The 21,166-nt window shown below is 42.9% G+C and overlaps 1 protein-coding gene across 1 annotated transcript in view; it reads right to left on the bottom strand.

The window, feature by feature from the left end:
• Positions 1–21,166, bottom strand: part of AFF2 (AF4/FMR2 family member 2) — an 877,713-nt gene that overhangs the window by 431,789 nt on the left and 424,758 nt on the right. The gene's annotated exons all lie outside the window — the stretch shown is intronic.

Here is a 21,166-nt window from a genome sequence, read left to right on the forward strand (position 1 = left end):
TGAGTCAGCAGGACTCCCAGAAGCCACCGTTCAGTGGCTTCGTGGAGTCCTGTCAGCTCAGCTGATCGGGGCTTCCCCTGCTGCTCATCCGATTGCGACTCATCTCAACTAAATTCAACATCCCTCCACAAATCTCATTTTCATGCGCGGTTTTTCGAGAATCACGTCTTTTTTAAATTGTTACATTTATGGCCGCGATAGCGGCCCATCGGAGTTTACTGGTGATATTAGAGAACCTTCTCCTTGAAAGGGTAAGCATATATTCAATACTGTGTGCTCCTAATATAACAAAATTTTTATATACCGCAGCTACCTTACGGTTCTGTGTGGTTAACAAAATTTAAAAATACAAGTGTACATGGTATAAGCACAGTTAATTAATCAAAATATTTGCCAAACTGATCAGTCTTCGTAGATTTTCTAAATGACAGATACAAAGTAGAGATAGATAAACCTCAGGTCTATAAGTTAAGCTAGTCAGGGTTTTTGGGTGACTTGGGGGTCTGTGTAGATCAGGGGTAGGGAACTCCGGTCCTCGAGAGCCGTATTCCAGTCGGGTATTCAGGATTTCCCCAATGAATATGCATTGAAAGCAGTGCATGCAAATAGATCCCATGCATATTCGTTGGGGAAATCCTGAAAACCCGACTGGAATACGGCTCTCGAGGACCGGAGTACCCAACCCCTGGTGTAGATGCTAACAGGGAAACGTTTTGAGTTCCCTGCCTATTGCCATTGTGCAATACAGCTTACGTGCCCAAAATCACAACCAATAAGTTCTCTTAGGGGCTCTCCATGGATGGATTTATGGCCCTTCAGGTGTCCTCTCTATTGCCCACCTAGAATGGGAACTGTGGAAAAGCAATGAAGCATATGCACAGAGAAATTAACAGGAGACTTCACTGATGTGCACATTTGTCTTCAGACAATCAACATGTACTGACATAGAACACAAACTACCGTATTTTCACGCATATAATGCGCGCGTTATACACGATTTTTACAAACCGTGCATAACCGTGCGCGTTATACGTGTAAGCGTGTTTTACAACTTTTTTTTTTCAATCCGATCCGGCATCCCCCCTGCGAACCGGCATCCTCCCCCCCCGCTCGCATCACCCCCCCTCCTCCGCGATCCTACATCCCCCCCAGCACCGCAAAACATCTCTTACCCGATTGGGCACCGGCACCAGCAGCAATGCACAGGATGTGCCAGTGCCAGTGCCCGAAGATCCTCCCTCGTTGGGTTGGGCTGGGCTGGGCGGTGCGGTACGAGAGAGATCCTCCTTCTTCCTGCGCCGGGCTGGACTAGGCTCGGAGAGAGCGAGACCAGAAGGCTTTGAGCATGCGCAAATGCTCAAAGCCTAGTCCAGCCTGGCGCAGGAAGAAGGAGGATCTCTCTCGCACCGCACCGCCCAGCCCAGCCCAACCCAACGAGGGAGGATCTTCGGGCACTGGCACATCCTGTGCATTGGTGCTGGTGCCGGTGCCCAATCGGGTTAGAGATGTTTTGCGGTGCTGAGGGGGATGTAGGATCGCGGGGGAGGAGGGGTGATGCGAGCGGGAGGGGGGGGGAGGATGTGAGGATGCCGGTTCGCAGGGGGAATGCCAAATTCGAATGAAAAAAAAAAATGCTCTCTCGGGTAAGCGAGCGGGGGGGAGGATGCCGGTTTGGAGTAGGCGGGAGGAGGTTTTAGCATGCGCGGTATATGCGTGTGCGCGCTATATTAAATTTTTTGTACATAAATTTGTGTTCCCCGCGCGCTATACCCGTGTGCGCGTTTTACACGGGTGCACAGTATATGGGTGAAAATACGGTAATTGCAACGAGCATGTGCTGTTGATTGAGCATACCCTAACTGAAAACAGAAGTGGTAAAAAATACAGCAGGCGTATTAAAAGGAAGGAAGGTGCTGCCTGATCTGTAACTTACAAGAGCGCCAAGGAACGTCTAGGGTAAATGAGTGCCTGGCATATTTATTTAGATTTATTAACTGCCTTTTCATGAAGAGATTCATCCAAAGTGGTTTACAATATACTGGATGGTAAATCAGGTACTCTAACTGGGGCAATGGTGAGTTAGGTGACTTGCCCAGAGTCACAAGGAGCAGGCTGGGATTGAACTCACAACCTCAGGGTGTTGAGGCAGCAGCACTAACCACTGGGTCACATGTCTGGCTACTGCTAGCAACGGTATAGTGACCTAAACTGCCTTCATAAATGCACGAGGTATTAATTGGAATAGCCTGATGTTCTCTTGTCTAGCCTAAAACAGTCTGCGTCTTGCTTTTCTGACTCATGAGATATCGAGCAAATATTTGAAGAAATGCAGCATATTTAAATCAGTCTCAAAAAAATCAACCTGCGCCCTCAAGTTCCATTCAGCGTTAACTGACTGGAAGGAAGAAATAATTGAGGAAAACTATCTTCTGTTACTTTTTACAATTCGTCCAACAATCTTTCACTTTTCAGATACTATAAGTAAAGCGCACCGGACACTGGCGCACCAACAAACCCGCGGCAATATTTGCGTGCTGGACTAATGCGCACCACCACTTCTGCCGGTTTCAGGCCTTCAGGTTTGCGCTCTGAGGGGGAGGGGGGTGTTGGGGAGAATCCCCCAGTTCACTTTAAAGTCCTGGCGCTCCCGTTGGGGGGTTAGGGGGAACCCCCCTACACTGAAAACTCCCAAAGAAAGGAGAGTGGGAGTTTTCAGTGTAGTGTGTGTGTGTGGGGGGGGTTTCCCCCCACGTCCCCCCCCCAACGAGAGCGTCAGGACTTCTAAGTGTAGTGGGGGGTTCCCCCCCCCTCAGAGCGCAAACCTGAAGGCCTGAAACTGGCAGAAGCGGCGGCGTGCATTAGTCCTACGCACAAAGGTCGACGCGGGATTGTCGGCGCGCCAATGTCTGGCACACTTTTGACAGGTCACCACCATAACTAAAGCGCACCAGACATTGGCACACCAACAAACCTTTGCATGCAGGACTAATGCGTCGGTGTGCCATTGTCCGGCGCACTTTTGACGGGTCACCAGGTTGACTAAAGAACACTAACGTCTTTAGCTCAACTTACTAGTACATGAATCCCGCTGCACAAAAATATGTCCTACACAGTAAGTGACAACAGATAAAGATCTGCGCATTTCATCCAGTCTCCAGAACAAGGTGTCTCGCTCATGAGTAAACGCCGGTCGGCAATTTGCCATCATTCACATATAGACAGTTAAATAAGACACAGTCTTGGAATAGTAATGCAGCAGTCAGACTGATCTTTGGGCTGAGGAAGTTTGACCACGTGACACCCTACTACCGGCAGCTGCATTGGCTGCCAATGGCGGTGCGCGTAAAGTTTAAATTTGCCTGCTTCTGCTTTAAAGCACTACACGGACTTGCCCCTAAATACATAACTGACCTTTTCTTCTTCTCAGCCAACAGACACAAGAGAAGCTCACATTCCAATTTTGTTTCCCCCCAGTTCGAGGTTGTAAACTGAAAAAACACCATGAACACCTTCTCTCACACCAAGCAGCATCGTGGGGTAAAGACCTAGAACAATTGCTTTCACCCACTACTTATGGGGAATTTAGGAAACGTCTAAAAACACACTTGTTCCTAAAGCGTCTAGACAACTGATCCTCTCTTCTCTCTCCCCTCTATAGTGATTAACTTGTCCTTTTGATCACTCTCTCCTCAACAATGAATTTCCTGTCCTATTAATTCTCTTTCTTCCTCCCCTGTTAAAGTCAATTCAATTTGTTACCTTTGCTTAATCTTCTGTAAACCGCATACAACTTCACGGTATTGCGGTATATAAGCTGTTATTATTAGTAGTAGTAGTTGTTTGCGCTCAGCTTTAGTAAAAGGTCCCCCTAAGAAAGGGGTTGTTCTTGCTTAACAGTAGTTTCTTAAGGCAAGGGGTCCCCAAAGTCTCTCCTTGAGGGCCGAATCCAGTCGGGTTTTCAGGATTTCCCCAATGAATATGCATTGAAAGCAGTGCATGCACATAGATCTCATGCATATTCATTGGGGAAATCCTGAAAAACCGACTGGATTCGGCCCTCAAGGAGAGACTGTGGGGACCCCTTGCCTTAAGGTTTCAGAAGTGTGGGTAAATAAGGAAAGGAATCCCGTAACTCTGGTAAAATCAAAGGCTAGTTTGAGACCTTATTTGCATTTTCATCAGTATCAGTTCTATAGTTCATTTATATGAAAAATTACCTAACCTGTTGGAATAGACTTATTGGCCCACATAGCTACATTAAAGGGTGCAATATAATGAAATCGCACTCAATTAGCGCCAATTAAATGGGCCGAATTAAAGAGCACATGTTTCTAATAAGTTTTATGCTAAATGTATTACCATAACCCAAAACGAGTGAGAGGGAGAGACATCCCTGACAAGCAAACCTAATAAATTTTTTGTGTAATACCCCGTTGGGTGTGTGATTGTGACAGCTGTGCATTAGGAGCAGTGTTTCCCCATTGTGGGCTGTGGGACTGAGGACGCCCCATTTACACAAAAAATTTATTAGGCTTGCTTGTGGTCAGGGGAGACTTTCTCTCTTTTTTGCCAATTATTTCAGTATTCCTCTATTGTTTTTTTTTTTTTTTTGTAGTTAAAATGTATTACCATTACACTGAGCTCACTAAAACTGTGTATTAGTACAAAACATTCCGTCTTTCATTGTTCAGTTTAAAAGGGAACATGAAATCAAGAAATGCAGCATGTTAATTCTCAGTTTCTTTCAAGATAATATCACAGTAGAATCTCAATACAATGATTAGTCTGGAATTTAAAAAAAAGTGATGGTTCTGGTAGGACGTTTCCTCCCTTGATTTCTTTTAAGGCAATGATGACTGAACTGTATATCTTCTGTTATTATCTGCTTCATATATTGGTCATTGTTGCCCTATTGTTTTGTAAATGTACAAAAACATTCAATAAAGACGATTGAACTTAAAAAAACAAACAAAAAAACAAAACAAAGGGTTCCTTTTACGAAGCCGCGCTAGCAGGTATAACGCGCGCAAATTTTCATCACGCGCTAAGTTTCAAGTTTATTAGAATTTTAATATACCGACCATCAAGCAAATGTCTAGCCGGTACCATCAAGCAAATGTCTAGCCGCTAACCCCCGCGCTGGCCGAAAAACTACCGCCTGCTCAAGAGGAGGCGGTAGCGGCTAGCGCGTCCAGCGGTTTAGCGCGCGCTATTACAGGCGTTAAACCGCTAACGCGCCTTTGTGAAAGAAGCCCAAACAAACAAACAAAAAACCCCACCCCAAAGCAGTTCTATTTCTTTTCCTCAAAAATGTTCCACAAAGCATTAACATTGCAAGCAAGTCTGAAAGTAGATGCATAATAGTTTTATCGCCTTCTCGGTACAGATTTACGCATGTTACAAAAAATCATTTTCCCTTGGATTCAATATATAGCATCCAAATTTGCACGTGTATCGAACATGGGCCTTCTTTTACAAAAGCAATTATCATGCTCCTTCTAATCCACTCTCCCACTTGCCAAACAAGATTACTACATCCGCTTAACTCTCTCAGCTCCAACCCTCGTCACCTCTTTTTCACACTAAACTCTTTTCTCAAGGTCCCCCCCCCCCCCCAGATTATGGCTGAGCACTTCTACAACAAGGTTCACAAAATTAACCTTGAGTTCTCAAATTACCCCCCCCCAGCCTGCACTACCACCCCCCCCCCATCCTTTTACACCTTATATTCCTTTCCTGAAATTACTGAGGAAGAAACTGCACATTTTTTTTACCTCTTCTAAACTTACCACCTGCTCCTCTGATCTCATCCCACCCATCTGCTTACCACTATCTCTCTATTGTCATCCCCTCTCTCTGCTATATCCTCAACCTATCACTCTCCATTGCAACTGTGCCCAACACCGTCAAACATGCCGTTGTTACTGGTAAAATTACACATCTTAATGGTAGCCCACATTGAAAAATATACCCCTAAAATACTAAACTTTACTCTAAAACTGCCTTAAAAAAAAAAAGCAGAATAACTTTAACAAAGACACTAAAATTATCTGTTTAACCTTGTCTATCTTTTTCCAGGTTTAAAATCAATTTTCTAGCAAGTAAATTCTCACCAGTGGAATGTTTCCTCCCCACAGCTGGTCCTGTCTCGGCACCTCTTCACCAGGATTTATTTTTGTACAATATGTGCCATGCAAAATTGCTGATTTGATTGTAAAAATTATGTCTCCTTAAGGTGCAGTTAACCTTTTTTTGTGTTTAAAAAAAATTAGATTTTGTGGAAATATTCAACATTTTGATATTGAGAAATCGCTAATTAGCTGGCTTGTATTACTTTTTTTTTTAGCTCATTAGTGGCTTGTAAACACAATTATTCACTGAAAAAAATGCAAATAATAATCTAATCTAATCCTTAGATTTGCATCTTCTGATTTACAAGCTTGACTCATAAGAACATAAGAAGCGCCATCTGAGGATCAGACCTTTGGTCCATCAAGTCCGGCGATCCGCACACGCGGAGGCCCAGCCAGGTGTACACCTGACGTAATTTTAGTCACCCATATCCCTCTATGCCTCTCGTAAGGAGATGTGCATCCAATTTGCTTTTGAATCCTAGAACGGTGGATTTGCAAAAAATTCCAGGTGTCCACCACTCGCTGCATGAAGCAGAACTTCCTGATATTTGTCCTGAACTTGTCCCTCCTTAGCTTCATTCCATGTCCTCTTGTCCGTGTCAAATTGGACAATGTAAATAATTTTTTCTGCTCTATTTTGTCGATTCCTTACACAAAGACATTGAAGAAGAAAACAAAATCCAAAATTAACTAAAACCTAACACTGCTTCCATACGTGAGAAAAACATTGAAAACATGATTACAAGTATTATTTGATCTTTCCCCCCACATATAATGTGATTTACGAAGCCATTTTGCACTTTAGTACATTGGCCTTCAGATATATTGTGTTCTAAGAACCACATTTCCACAGCAGGTATCTGAAACTTCCAATCTGTCGGGATTGCTCTATTTTTTTTTTTTTCACATAATTGCTGCTGGGCGGCTTCCTGCTTCGAGTTTGCAAGCTTCTTGAGTATGTTGTTCTAGGCATTCAGCTTGTCTTTAATCTTCTCCATGTGTGACTTGGAAAATAGCATGTGGTCCAGTAATACTCCAGACAGGCACGGGTTTTACTTGCATATTAGTTGGACTGACACACGTTGATTACTAGTGAAGCAGAAAAAACATCTAGCATTGATATTAATGTAGTTTGATTATGGAATATACCGTAAGTTGCATTTTTTAACTGGATCAGATTTTTGCAAAGTTCCATAGACTAAAGTTAAAATTCCATCTTATGGTTAAAGGTCTTTTTAAATTAGACACGTACATGCAGCCAGGCTGGAATGGGTTAACTTAAGTGAACACCTTTATCTGATTAACTTTATCAGATATGCAACCCCCAACCCACATCCATGTGGGCAACTATCCAGTATAAACTTAATCAAAGTGGCCTGGGTTAACTTTAGGTCTGCTATTTGTCCAATGTGAGTTACTTGGATGAACCCAGCTGGCTAGTGCATAGCACGGGCTGCCCAAAATAAAACTGTGCCCTAGGAACTCTCTCGTACTGCCTTGATCTATCTGGCTACATTTTATCAGATCAACGAACATCAATTGGCATACAGTTCCCTTGGATTTCTACACGCCAAATGCATCACTCTCCTCTTCACATGAAAGCTTAACTGCCAAGCATTAGCCCATGCTTCTAATTTTTATAGATCACTTTTCATATCACTCTGCTGCTAATCTTCATGTCTTTTGATGCAATTTCCTGTGGGTGACATGTCGCAGATGGAAAATCCAAGGCCTGGCTAAAAGCATCCTGTCTTCAACTGCTGCTGGCAACTTGTAGACAGTTTACAGGACCAGGGAGGAGGGGGAGAGGGAGAGAGGTTTAAGGAGTAATGCCAGGCCCTTGGGAAGGGGGAAGCGAGAGGAGATAGAGAGATTGGACCAGGAGGGTGGAGAGAAGGAGAGATATGCTAGATGAAAGGAGGGAGTAAGAGATGCCGGTCTTGTGGGAAGGAGGGGGAGAGAGGGCTTAAATATTAGACCAGGTAGACCAGATGATGTCAGAGGCTGGGGATTTTGGCACCCTCTATCGCCGGTGCCTTAGGCAGTCCAGTGTTTCACTTGATCCAATTGTTAAGCTGGCTCTGCCTGAGACACTCTCTTTCTTCCAAGTGCATCCATTCATCATCACCCTCTGTCACCCGTCAGTCAACCAAATTATGACATTTCACTAACTTTCAAAATAACATCCGCTAAAGTTTCATATTTCTAGAAAGATATCTCGTTACATACAATCCAGTAAGAACTTTAAGATCTGAAGAGAAAAGTCTTCTTTTTGTTCCGTCTCTAAGAACCATAAATACACGATGAGACACAAGTTTCTTGGTTTCACCACCACAAATTTGGAATGCGTTGCCAGCCCACATCAAGAATGAAAAAAAAAACCCCTCTCGATAGGTTCAGAGGAATGCTGATATGTTGGCTATACAACGAGGCCTTCAAGACCTAAATTTTATGAGACTTTTACTAGCTCAGCCAAATAATGAAACTTTATTTTAATCCCTCCCTTTGTTTTATCCTTCCTTGTGCTTCTTTTCTATATGCATTGTAGTTCTTCCCGCTTTCCTCTTGTATAAGTTCGTCATGTGTTTGTCTTTAGGAATACTTAAATATGTTGGTCCTCCGCTTTTTTTAACTGCATATCGCTTTGAGTGAAGATATTGCGATTGCAGTTCATCACTCTGGATCCTTTCCCATCCTCAAACTGCTCCGTTTATCCTAGAGCCTCCTACGAGTATCAACGGTTTTGCTGAAATCTAAGCCGACCATATCTAGCACATATCGTCTATCTGGTTCTTTTGTCAGCAGGCCAATGAAATCCATCTGATTTGCTTGGTACAATCTACCTTTGATTAATCCACATTGCCTCAGATCTTGCATCCCATTAAAGAATTCATTATGTTTTCCCTTCAGTACTATCTCCATTATCTCTCCTGCTTAAGTGCCTCTTTAACAATGCTCCAATAGCAATGCTACTGCGGTAAGTACACTGCAGCCTATTTGATTCCTATGGGCTTTGGTGCATTTACCATGGCAGCATCACCCACCGCAGCTTTGTAAAAGAAACTCTAAATGTAGGTGTATTGATGCTGACCCACTAATATGCTATAGGAGCACTTGTGCAGGTAGGCACCTAAATTGGTCTCTAGTTAAAGAAATTCCCCCTAAATTCATTACTATCTGGTAAAGTTAGGACAGAAAAAAATTGGTGTCCTAACTTCATCTGGGGAGCTAGCCAGACAGCAGTTTCAATACCTCAGCTGTCCAGATGGTGGCGCATTACTGCAGATTTTAAATATTGATCCACAAGTTCCTTAAATCACGACTGCATTCGCTAGTATATGATGGTCCACAAGCACATCATAAATAAAAAAAAACTTTAATTATCAGATGGCCCCATGATGATTAGAGACATAGGGGAGGGGGGATGAAGAGAATGCAAGTGAGGGAATAACCAGAGATTACAGCAATGATAATTGGAAAAGATGAAGAAACAGAGAGAGATGAATTGAAAGAGGAAAAGGGCAAAAGGGGTCAAGAGAGTGCACCAGACTTTAGGTGCTGAGATAATGTGCTCTAAGGGCAAATTCTATAATGCCAATGTCAAACGCTGAAATATGCCTAACTCCTAGGTACGCACTTGAACCACCCATGTCCCCTCCCCCACCCCCTTAGAAGCTAAGCGTGATTGAAATTGAGTGCACAACTGCTAATTGATGTCAATTACTGTCAATTAACAGCAATTTAAGTCAATAATGGCTGTTAACTCCAATTAACAGCCAATTATTAAGTTTCATGCTCATCTGACCTTATTGTATAACTTGCATGCGCAACTTTGCACACTATCCCCCCACCTTCTATAAAGTTTGCCTAAAGTTAAGTACCTACATCAGTGCACTTAGCCAATGTAGGCGCCAAACTTAATTCATGACTAGGCTAAATCAGTGACGTTAATTGAATGTTAGGTGCACAACTTGGGTTCTATACGGTTGAGTCACATTATTAAGACCACCTGCTAATATCCAGAATAACTGCCTCTGACAGCGCGGATGGCAGCCAGATGCTGTGGGAGTGGTTCAGTAAGATGCTAGAGGGTTGTTAGAGGTGTCTGGAGCCATGCAAACGGCAGTGCTTCTCACAGTTGTTGATGGGCTCATGGTGGTGGATCCAGTCGTCAAACATGTCTGGATTGATTGGGTTAAGGTCGGGGGAATTTGGAGGCCAGAGAAGTAGCTGGAAATCTTTGTCATGCTCTACAAACCCCTCACAAGCAATTCTGGTGGCATGACATGTTGCATTGTCCTGTTGAAAGATCCCATCAGCCATTGGGAAGACCATCAACATGTACAGGTGTACTTGATCAGCAAGGGTGGAGAGATACCCATATCGGTTGAGAGTGCCTTCCAGAGGTATTAAGGGACCCAGACCATACCAAGAAAACATTCCCCAGACCATAACACTGCCGCCACCAGCTTGTGTACTTCCAACCATGGTTGCTGAGTGTTTGTTCTCAGCGGTTTCATGCCTTGACACGCCAACGTTCAATGGAGCTCAAAACGTGATTCATCAGAGAAGGCAAACCTCTGCCAGTCAGTGCAAGTCCAAATTGCAGCTGTTTTTTTTATGATGAACCCTCGTGAACATGGGTGCAGTCAACAGCTGTCTGCTCTGGAGTCTCATTCACAACAGGGTTCACTGCACAGTCATTTTGGACACACATCTGTAAGCCCCCCCTGGTTTGTTTGGATGTTGAGCTGCTCCACAGTAGTGTGCCGAGTGGCATGAATCCAACCTGCGCAGCTGACGCTCAACTCTCGCATCGATGGCTCATGCTGCTCCCCAGTTACTACGTCGGGTCATTGCACAGGTTCGTCTAATCCCGGTACACATTAACCACAGCAGCCTTTGAACAGTTCAGAAACTCCGCCGTTTCTGAAATACTGCTGCCCTTGACCCGGTTGCCGACGATCATACTTTTTTCAATATCTGATAAATTGTGCTTTTTCTCCATAACAGCCACGGTTGCTATACTGGCAACTTGCTGACATCCCACCTTATTTACCCATGGAGTCTGCTTGTGACACATGCATTCGTTCACTGGCTGTGCATCCCTGATGTCAGCGGTATCCGCTGGTCATAATAATGTGCCTTGTCCAAAGCATCTATCTAAAAGTGGGTGTGGTTAGGGCGGATCGTGGACATTTTTTTTTAAGTTATGCGTACAATTGTAGAATATGGGCTGATATATGCACAACTTAGGCATAGGCATTTAGGCCAAGAAAACCCCGGCATCTAAATATTAGGATGCATAGTGATGCCCAATGCTGCTTAGGCAGTGCTACGTGTGATTCTATACAGTGCTCCTAATTTTTATAGATTCATACTTAGCGCTGCAGTAGTCTGCATCAATTTCTTAGGCGACATATGTAGAATTTATTTATTTAAAAAATTTCTGTACCGCCAAAAATCTCAGCGGTTTACAAATTCACACACATAAAAGCATAATTCACATACATGAAAGCACAAAGCACGTATACACTAAAACATAACAATCCAAAAGTATCACACATATAGCTATCGACAGAGCAATGCTATCATCAACTACTCATCGGCTACAGTTAAGGAAAAACAAAACAGTTTCCGAGGGGTAATTATCAATCTGTAATTAGAAATAAGCATCAACAAATAGCTTGGTCTTTCTTCCACACATAGGGCTCCTTTTACTAAGCCGCGTTAGGGCTTTAACGCGAGGAATAGCGCACGCTCCATTGCCGCGTGCGCTAGACTTTAACGCCAGCATTGAGCTGGCGTTAGTTCTAGCCGCGTAGCGTGCGGTAATTTCCTGTGTGCGCTAAAAACGCTAGCGCACCTTCGTAAAAGGAGCCCATAATCTTATTTGACCAGATAAACTATTCCATAAAGACATCCCAGCAATAGTAAACATTTTCATTTCTGTAGACACATATTTTATGCTCTTAGGTGATTGGCATATGAGGTTCATACTACCAGCAGATCGCAGGGCTTTACTAGGCCTATACATCTCCCAAAGACATTGGAACCAGTACAGGACCTAAGGACTCCTTTGACTAAGCTGCGATAGCGGTTTTAGCGCGCGCTTAGCGTGCGCTGAATTGCCCCGCGCGCTAGACGCTAACGCCAGCACTGAGCTCGCGTTCGTTCTCGCCACATAGCGCGGGTTTAGCGCACGTGGCAATTCAGCGGGCGCTAAAAACGCTACCGCAGTTTAGTAAAAGGAGTCTTAAGTGTAAAGTTGGGTGCTCTTTTTTTTTTTTTTTTTAAATTAGGGGAATACTGTATGGGAATTTGGATTTAGTGCACGCCTTGTTCAGTTTTAGCTCAAAGGGAATTACATTCTGGTACAACAAGGATTTCCCTGACCTGCAAAATGTATACCTCAGACAATGAAGGGTTAAGCAACTTGTCCCTAGTCACAAGGAATACCAGAGGGATCCGAACCCAAGCCTCCCCGATTCACAGCTTGTTGCTCTAACCGCTATGCAACTCCTGCATTGCAGAAAAAGAATAGGGGCAGACACATTTGGGTTACGTGGCAAGTTACAACACTTCACTTGCATACTTATTTCATTATAAATGACAAATATTTCAATAAAACAAGCTTAACACTTTTAATAATTGGGAGGTATTATGAAGGAGGAAACAGATAAGAACACATCTGTTTGCATTTAGTCCAAGTATCTTCTCTGCATATTGCTTGGATGAAATCCAAACTCTTTTTACTCACCCCAATTTTAAGTTCACTGAAAGCATTAACATTTTCCTTGCTCTGAAACTTAATTGAATCAGGATCTCTGCGAAGAGGTTGAACAGTTATAGACAAGCAAAGACATTTGTGCAAGGCATTCTACAGCTGCACTGAGCACGGGGCACATTAAATTCAACAAAACCGAGGACTTCTGTCTTTTTTTTACATTTTTTTATTTTATTCTTAATCATCCCAGAAGCCAACTCCGACGTAAGATTCTTTGGACCCTATTTACTAAAGAGCGATAAGTGTATGCAGTCGTTGCATGCTCATTGCCAAGTTGGAATATGCTGCTGGAGGCGTTGGGTTTGGAAATGGTAATCGTCACAGTTCACGAAGCACTTGAATAATTTGTAATTAACGCTATGTTTGGGTAGATAGAAAGGTTCTTGAGACGGGCTGGAGACTCTGTGTCTCATCTACCAAGAGTTTTAATTATGAATGTGAATCTGTAAGCTGCCTTGAATATGAATATAAATCACAGAAATAAATTAATTAATGGGAGCAGGTGAAAGTCTGGCTCTTGTTCCAAATTTTGATGGAAGACGCAATTAACTAGCTAGGCACACACATAACACCAGATTCTGTACAGGCTGCCCAAAGCTGGATGTGTAATTTTGGGTGTAGATCACAGATCTGTGTGTAAACTAATTGGCTAAATAGGTGATAATCAATTATTAGCATTAGCATGTTCTAATTGGCAGTCATTAGTTGATATGTGCAGATCTGCCCTACGCCTGTATTCTATAACCTAGGCTTTTAAAACCCTGGCCTACATATTAGGTACCTACTAGACGCCTAAGTTTTAGTTAGGCATGATTCTGTAATGGATGCCTAAGTGTGATTGACATGAAATAGGTGCCTAATTGTAGGTGCCTATCTTTTTAGGCACCCAATTACAGAATCGTGCACAAAGGTAGGTGTGAAATGATGCGCTAAGATAGGATTCTATAAAGACAGTTCCTCGCGGTACTACCTTTAAAGAATTCACACTTAGGACTCAATTCTATGTACAGTGCCTATAATTCAGCACACAAAAAAATGCTCAAGCTCTAGTTTATAAACAGCACCTAAAGTTAGGCATGGTTTATAAATTAACACACTCGGGAGCTGTGCCTAACTTTAGGCATGGCCATTTGCACCAGCAGAAATGTGGGGCAAATCTTCACGCTTAAAGTTAGGCACAGATGTCCCCTTATTCTGATTAGTTTGGCTCTTAGGCATTGGTGGAATGAGATGTTATGACATCACAATCTCAGCTCTGGAATGCTGCTACTATTTGGGTTTGTACCAGGTACTTGCCACTTAGATTGGCCTCCATGAAAATGGGATACTGGGCTAGATGGACCATTGGTCTGATCCAGTAAGGCTATTTTTATGTTCTTATGTAACTTCCAATTAACGGCACTAATTGGCTTGTTAATTAAATTTTTCAAGCAAATTGGATACGCACCCAAATTTGTGCGAGCAAATTTAGCAGCCATTTATAGAATCTGGAGGTCAACTTCTCTGCAACCAGCGCCGTTTGACTTTGTAAATAAGAACAAGCCTATCATCAAAGGCAAAAGAATTGGAATAAATGAAGGCTGTGATGTCCAGCACCAACTAAAAAAATGGCATTAAGACCAAATATGTCAAGAAAAACAGAAGAGCTGTTCCGAAGAATAAAGCTATACTAGCATCTATCTTTGAAGCAGTGATTGAAGATTACTGAAACAACAAGACGCAATGATCCGCCAGTCAAACAGATATACAACAAACAGACCACAGAAGTTGAAGAGAAGTGCAATTGGCTAATAAGAAGAATCTGATATGGCCATGTGTCGCCTAGACAGTTGCGTCAGAGGCAAATGCTAGAATCCAAACATAGACAAATAAACAATTAGGGCTCCTTTTAGTGCGCGCTAAATTGCCGTGCACGCTAGATGCTAACGCCTCCATTGAGCTGGCGTTAGTTTCTCTGCGTAGCACAGGGGTTAGCACGCACTAAAAATGCTACCGCAGCTTAGTAAAAGGAGCCCTTAAAATCACAGGAGAGATGGAGAGTACCATTACAGATGGAGCAGAGATTCGTTTTTAAATATAACAATGCTATGCCTAATGGTTTTAATAAATTGTACTTCTCTTTCACTTATTTGGTCTGTTTGTTGTATAACTGACCATTATTGGACATCTTTAGCAGATGATAGGTATTTATGAGTCTACGCTCATTTCATCGATAAGGAATGGCAGCGTAAGCCATTTTCAACTGGAATATTGCATTTTACTGAACGACACATGTTGGAAAATGTAGAACAGAAATGCTGAAGTCGGAACTCCATGCTATAAATCAGATCAAGTCTTGTGTGGCGAAACCAATGGTTTGGTGGAATATCCTGCCTTATTTGTGTTGGCAAGGAAGTCTCTAGTAACAATTGAAACAACAGTGCCATACAAATGTATATTTTCTACAGCAGGTCACATCGTAAGCAAACGCAGAGCAACCATTGCATCAGAAATATTTGCCCAACTGGCTCAACTATGGCTAGAATTGTAAAGAAGTCTTGAAAGTGTGAGGCATATTAGGAGATGCACAATAAATCAATAATATGAATACAAAAGTAATTTCCTTTTATAGATTGGTTGAATATTTGCATTTTATATATCACGATCAGATGATTAAGGGGTCTTTATTGCAATTCCATTTACCTAAGCGTAACAAAGAAAAGCCTCCACAGACTCCAACTAATCCAGAACACCGCGGCCAAACTTATCTTCTCAAAAAGTAAATTTGACCATGTCACACCGCTCCTATCCAAACTCCACTGGCTTCCCGTTATTTCCAGGGTCTACTTTAAATGTGCCTGCCTAACCTTCAAGATCCTCCACGGTATCCTTCCTCCTTTTATCCCTCTATCCTGGAATTCCTCAAATCCAACCTCCACTAGATCCACTCAAAAATTAAAACTATCCTACCCCTCCTTAAAAGGCATCTCCCTTGTTGGTCAACTTGGCTCTTCCCTCCCTTTCAGAATCGCTCAGCTCTGGAACAGTCTCCCTTCCCCTCTCCGCAATTTGAGCCCCCTTCTACCATTCCGTAAGCATCTGAAGACCTGGCTCTTCTCCAGAACGTAACCCCGTCCCGCTCCTGGCACTCTCACACCAACCTCTCTTCTCTCATACTTATATAATTCCACTGGAGTTCCGTTCCTTCCCTAACCATGTAAACCGTGTCGAGCTCCATCTGCGGAGATGATGCGGTATATAAACCCAAGATTTAGATTAGATTAGATTAGATTTTTAATGAATTGAGGGAAAAGTTGACCTCAGAGCTAGGGTTACCAGATGTGCAGGACAACCCAGATATGTCCTCTTATTAGAGGACCCTACGGACTTTCCAAAACCCGGTGTTTGTCTGGGTTTTGTCAAGCTGCGACAAGCTCCATCCGCATCCGGAACGCCTCTGAGCACGTGCAGATGACATCACACACATCCGCGCATGCTCCAAGCCCTCCAGACACAGCTGCAGCTCGTCCGGAAGAAGAGAGGAGGATTTGTGGGGATGGGGCTGGGGCAGGACTGGACGCGGAACAAGGCGCTGGAGGTGAAACAGGGCGGGGCTAAGGTGGAATGAGGTGGGGGTGGGGTCATATGGTAACCCTACTCAGAGTGGATCTACCCCTAGGATTAAAGCTACCATTTAAGAATAAAAGGCTCTTATATAGCAGATTGACCCCCCAGGTGAAACTGCTGTGAAACTAATTGGCATCATTTTGAACCCAGCACTTGCAAAGAGGCAGGAGTGACCAGGGATCACGCCTACTCTGACCTCAGTGGACACCAGGGATTATTAAAGTTAGGCCCTGCAGGAACCTACAGGAAGTGGAGCGAGGGGGCATTAAGAGATGGTTTTGTATTTTCAGTGCATTAGGAGAATGTCCTTGGCCAGCAGATATCAGGATGGGAAATGGTCAGGGGAGGTTAATGCAGGAGGGAGAGGGAATGCAAAGGGCAGCTAGTGAAATAGAGCTGACCACTTTAAGAAGCGATTTTGCATCTTGATACTCTGGAGATGGAAAAATCCAGTCGCTGCAGGCTTCATCAGTCAGTTTACATAGTAATAAGCTGCTCAGCATGCAATCCACAGTACCTAATATTTATGTGCATTACAGTAATATAATGCAAGTTATTGTCCTTTAATATACATTAGGCTGGAGTGAGCTTTGATGGAGACTTCAGTAGATAGAACCTGAGCACACTACCGGGCAGAGCTCTGGGTTTCTGACCTAGAAATATCTAAGAAAAAAGGACCTTTTAAATTAAATTATTAATTTATGAAGAGTGTATGGTTGGGCAGACTGGATGGTCCACTCGTGTCTTTATCTGCTCTCAATTACTATGTTACTAGGATTTTAATAACCAACCCCTTAATCACAAAGGGAAGAATTCTATGCTCAAACATGGGCACCAGAAAACATGAATGCTAAGGGCCCTTTATAGAACAGCACTTAGGTCCAGATTTTATAAACGATGCCTAGATTGGCGCAACTAGCTGATCTAGGTGTCTAACTTCATTTTCTTAATTGGCTTAATTGGCAATGATAATTGAAAGCTCCATTTAAAAAAAAACAATTTAAAATCCATTAAAAATTAACTAACTGGAAAGGCATCTACACCAATGTGCCTACCAGCAAGTAGGCATGGTTAGAGGGAAGATTCAGGGTGGGTTTTGAGTGTGGTTTGACTTAGGCCAGGGGTCTCCAAAGTCCCTCCTTGAGGGCCGCAATCCAGTTGGGTTTTCAGGATTTCCCCAATGAATATGCATGAGATCTATGTGCATGCACTGCTTTCAATGCATATTCATTGGGGAAATCCTGAAAACCCGACTGGATTGCGGCCCTCAAGGAGGGACTTTGGAGACAATGGTAGGAATATAACTTAGGCACACTCTTTTAGGCCAAGAAAACTCTTGCCTAAATCACAGTGTGCCTAAGGATTCAATGCTTCCCAGTGCTTTAAGACAACTTAGGCGCCGCTAGCTGTGATTCTATAAATAACGCCTAAAGGATGACTGACAATCGTGCTCAATGGTGCCCAGAAGTCAGGCATCATTTATAGAATCAAGGCCTTAGTGTCATTTCCTGTACTCAACTCTGGGTACCAGACTTATACCTGCTGAAACCTGGTGTAAATTCTGGTGCCCAAATTAGGCAAAGAAAGCCAATATTCTATAATACTGTGCACAACTGTTTGGAATACCCAAGACTAGGGTTACCATAGTTTATGTTAGTAAAATACAGACCCATGGCCCCGCCCCCCGGCCCATTCTGACCCAGACTCACCCCTAGCCCTGCCCCCTCAAGTGCTTGGAGCTGCGTTGGGAGGGCATTTGCACATGCGCAGGCGTCACATGTCTGCGCAGGAAACTTTTTAAAACCCAAAGTGCTGGGTATTGAAAAGCCGTCCAGATGCCTGGACATGTCCTCTATAAAGAGTTCATGTCCAGGTAAATTGGACGTCTGGTAACCTTACCCATGACCTGCCCATGTCCCACCCATGGCCTCACTCTCTTTTGGGTTGTGGGCTATGAGATTAAGGCACTCAGCATTATAGAGCAGCATGAAGCCAGAAGTGCAAGCAAATCCTAATTGGTGCTAATTAAAATCAATAATTGGTAGTTAGTATCCCATAGTTGATGGTTAACAGCTCTTTAGTCAATTAAGTTGCACACACTTCTCACAAGCGCACCAAGATTTGGGTAGTGGTACCACATAGAGCAGGAGTAGGGAACTCCGGTCCTCGAGAATTGTATTCCAGTCGGGTTTTCAGGATTTCCCCAATGAATATGCAGATCTATTTGCATGCACTGCTTTCAATGCATATTCATTGGGGAATCCTGAAAACCCGACTGGAATACAGCTCTCGAGGACCGGAGTTCCCTACCCCTGACATAGAGAATCTGGGGGGGGAGGGGAGAAATTCCATTGCTAGTCAGAACTGAAATACAGGAACAGATGACATTTTGCATCACCTGATGTAACTGACATATATGTCTAGTTTTCTTATGGCGCAGAACTTACATTTACTTACAGAAAATTACACACCAGAGTTAAAACAAGACCCAGACAGATAATGGCACCAAAGTAAAGCATTCTCCAGGACTTCTCATAAAGAATGCCTAAAAAGGCCAAAGCCCCATCATCTGCTGATTAACGTGCCCTCTCCGCATTCATCTGTAGGAGTTTACCAGTGTATGGCTTGCTGAACAAGAAACTGAGTTATCTCCTGTCTGTTGCGTGAGAAATTTAAAATACTGAACAGTAACATAAAGTCATGCTGCAGAGGTATCTGTGGAGATAAATTGCCCACTTAACTGCCTTAATTTCCAGGACACATCAGGTACCATATTATACGTCGTTCCCATGGGAGTGAATAACCTTCATAATCCTCACAGAGGTGAGAAACTGGGCCAACGTGTTAAATAAATCATATGAAAAAAATATTGTCTCTAAAAGACATTGTGCATTATAAAGTAATGATGAAACGGTAGAAGTGCGGGGAATTAACAGGGGAAAGCCACAGTGAGAGATGTTTCATAGTGAATTCCAAACATATTATTCTCAGATCCTCGGATAAGTGCGTTAAATAATTTCATGACCAGTGAAGAAATATCCACATAATGCTATCCGCTTTCATAAATAATTGGGCGGTGAGCGGTGGCGCTGAGGTCATGGTAATTAAATGTCGACAATATAGTGAGCATATATAATATTGTAAGCATATAAAGTGAGCATATTTTGAGTGCATTTGGGTGAACAGAAAGAATTATGTTTTATGAGTGAGTTGCTCACTGTTTATTTAAGAACATAAGAACGTAAAAATTGCCTTACTGGGATGGACCGAAGGTCCATCAAACCCAGTATCCCTTTTCCAACAGTAGCCAACTCAGGTCCCAAGTACCAGGTAAAAACCCAAAGAGTAGCAACATTCCAGAGCTGAGATTGTGATGTCATAATGCCTCATTCCACCAATGCCCAAGAGCCAAACTCATCAGTGATGTCACAGTGGCTTGATTATCCTATACTTGGCTCATATAAGACCATGCGTTGCCATACTGGGACAGAATTCTGTTTCCAACAGTGGCCCACCCCGGTTCCAAGTACCTAGATCCCAAGTAATAAAACTGATTTTATGCTGCTTTTCCTAGGAATAAACAGTGGATTTCGCCAAGCTATTTCAATAATGGCCTATGGACTTCTCTTTTAGGAAATTATCCAAATCTTTTTTAAACCTCACTAAGCTAACTGATTTCACCACATTCTCCAGCAACGAATTCCAGAGTTTAGTTACACATTGTCCCCATTGAATTCTAAACCTATAACACTACAGTAGATGGTGGCTTATTATGAACGGCTAGATGAAGCAACTGTAACAACCGTTATACTATCTTTTTTTTTTTTTTTTCTTAAATAATTTTTATTGAGCAGAAAATAATGAACATACAGAGCAAGCAACAAAGCACAAGGGTAATTTTATACGGAGGCACCTACTTTAAGCTTCAAAGTAGGCACTTACGCAGAAGTTATTTAAAAAAGAAAAGTAGATACGGACTAGCATATGCAACATAACCCTTGCGTACTTGGCAGGCGTAGACATTTACACCAGCCCTAGAAAGAAAAAAAGCCATTGTGCAATCAGCCGGTGTTCTACCCAAATTCTTCCCATCTGTACGCTCAGTGGTAAAATATGCACCATTAATTCTATGCACATACTTATAAAATCAAGTCCAAGGAAAAACAGTCGGTTTAAGTATTTTTATATATAATTGATAAGGCACACAAGTGGATGATGTCATCCAATGGCACCGGGATGGAATTACTCTCCCACAGCTTAAATACTCTTGTGTGGGTATTTATGTTTATATTTATGTTTATAATAACTTGTTAATCTGCCTGTTCTGAATCTGCCTGTTCTGAATCTGCCGTTGTACAGAGCCATGGTGAGGCCTCACTTAGAGTACTGTGTTCAGTTTTGGAGCCCACACTACCGAAAGGACGTGCTGAGGATCGAGTCGGTTCAGCGAACGGCCACCAGGATGGTCATGGGGCTCAAGGATCTCACGTATGAAGAAAGACTAAAGAAGTTGCGGCTGTACTCACTTGAGGAAAGAAGAGAACGGGGAGATATGATTGAAACGTATAAGTACATCACGGGACGCATCGAGCCAGAAGATGATATCTTCTGGCTCATGGGACACTCGACCACCAGAGGG

The sequence above is a fragment of the Geotrypetes seraphini genome, chromosome 5 (genome assembly GCF_902459505.1).
Source record: "Geotrypetes seraphini chromosome 5, aGeoSer1.1, whole genome shotgun sequence".
NCBI lineage: Eukaryota > Metazoa > Chordata > Amphibia > Gymnophiona > Dermophiidae > Geotrypetes > Geotrypetes seraphini.